The sequence below is a fragment of the Hevea brasiliensis genome, chromosome 16, assembly GCF_030052815.1.
Source record: "Hevea brasiliensis isolate MT/VB/25A 57/8 chromosome 16, ASM3005281v1, whole genome shotgun sequence".
NCBI lineage: Eukaryota > Viridiplantae > Streptophyta > Magnoliopsida > Malpighiales > Euphorbiaceae > Hevea > Hevea brasiliensis.
Genome location: NC_079508.1, coordinates 39,472,177 through 39,474,182, shown reverse-complemented (window position 1 = coordinate 39,474,182; position 2,006 = coordinate 39,472,177).

The following is a 2,006-nucleotide window of genomic DNA, read 5'->3' as shown; positions in this document are numbered from 1 at the left end:
ACGCAAAATTTTTATTTTTATTTTTTATATAATTTCCTTTATTTTTTATATAATTTCCTTTATTTTAACTCTTATTTTTGTTCATGCTTTATTTCATAGGCACCCCAAGTCTAAATTCTGCCAAAGCGGGGAATCGAGGGAAATAAGGAGACATCAGTTCAAAACCACTCAAGAGGAGACTATACAAAACTGGGGAAGTAGCTATGTTGTTAATTTTTAGATTCATTTCATTCATAGTTGTAGCATGAAATTTTAATATTGAAGAATTGGAGAGCTAGAAATTTGCACGGGTCGTGTATAAGTTTTACACCCGCCTATGTAATATTCTGAAACCCCGGAATACCTCTATAAAAATCTCCAGATACTTACACGGGTTGGCCCCGTGTAATGTTACATGGGGCATGCTTCGACAATGGCGAGAGAAGCTCTAAGTTTGAGGGAGACAGAAGGTTACACGGGTCCTAAGTTGCATTTACACTGGCCATGTAACTTAGCTAGCATTGCCATTTTCAGACAAGAAGTTACACTGATCATGACTCCCATTTACGAGCCTTGTAATTTGGCTAGTGAAAATAGCTTGGCCGTAGGAAGTTACACGGGTCCCGAAACAAATTTACACGGGCCGTGTAACTTAGCAGAGAAGGGACATTCTAAGGCAGAAAGTTACAAGGGTCTGATGGTTGGGACCTGTGTAGTGGTACATGCCCCGTGTATTATGTCGCATACGCGATACCTGGGGTGTGAAAAGAGTGAAACGAAGGCTCACAACGACCCTTTAAATTCACATAACTCCCATTAAACTCCCTCCCACTCAAAAACTTTTGCTCTCCAAGCTTCCTTCCCTTTAAAAACCCCTCAAATCTCCTCTTCCCTCACAAAACCCTAGCCTTTTCCTCTCTTAAATCACTGATGGCACCTGCAAGAGACCAGTGAGAAGAATGGGATCTTGCTCAAGGTAAGGAGGCAACTCCTCACCCTCACCTCCTCAGCCATCACCTCAGCGCTCAAAAACAGCAGCAGCCCCACCATAGGTTGCCCCACAACCTCAACAGCCAGCACAACTAAAATTCTCCATTACTTGGAGATTTCACAACAACGCCCATAGAGATCTATGTGCTCGGCTTAACAACTGAAGAATAATCTCCACAAAGTATATGGAATTCGGGCTGTTCGAGCAAATAGGGCTACAAGACGAAATCAATGGGCTCTTTGACAGCAGTGGGTGGACTAGATTCGCTCAACTCCAATTCCCTGCCTACCGAGACACCACATTGGAGTTCCTTGGGAGTTTTAAAGCCACCTTATGACCCACTGACATGGAGGACAGGGGTAAGATTGAGTTTCGAATCTTTGGTGTCGATCGAGCAATGAACATGGACGAGTTTAATGCCATCTTTGGATTCGACAGCGCCGGGCACCAGGAGATCCCGTAAAACCGGATGGTCTACAATAGTTTTGACTTCTGGTGTTCCATAGCCCCAAACATGGATGTTTACAACTCCAGCAAGCCAAAATCTATGGGTATCACCAGTCCTGCTTTGCAATACATACATCGACTAGTCGGCCACACCATCATGGGCCGCAGTGACAGCCTAGGCATAGTGAATGCCAATGAGCTCTTCTTTCTTTGGTGTATGGTCAATGAGTAGTGTTGTGGCATGGGATTTTTCCTGTGCAACCACTTTTGCTGCCTATCTCACTAGCCGACAGGGCATATAGTGCTTGGGGGCCTCATCTCAGCCATTGCACTCCACTTCGAATTTGTCCCAGGTCATCATAGGCTACACTCCATCCCAGGCACCTCTAAGATTGACTAGACCATCTGCATATCCATGGGGTATGTAAGAAGGTCGACAACACCTGCTACCTGATAGATGCTAAAGGGAATGTCATCCCCAGAAGAGACGAAGCACAAGCAGAGCCTAGTGAACCTTCACAACCATAGAAGGAATCCCAAGAGCCACTCCTTCATGAGTCTCTCGCTCGAGTGCCTCCTTACACACCAC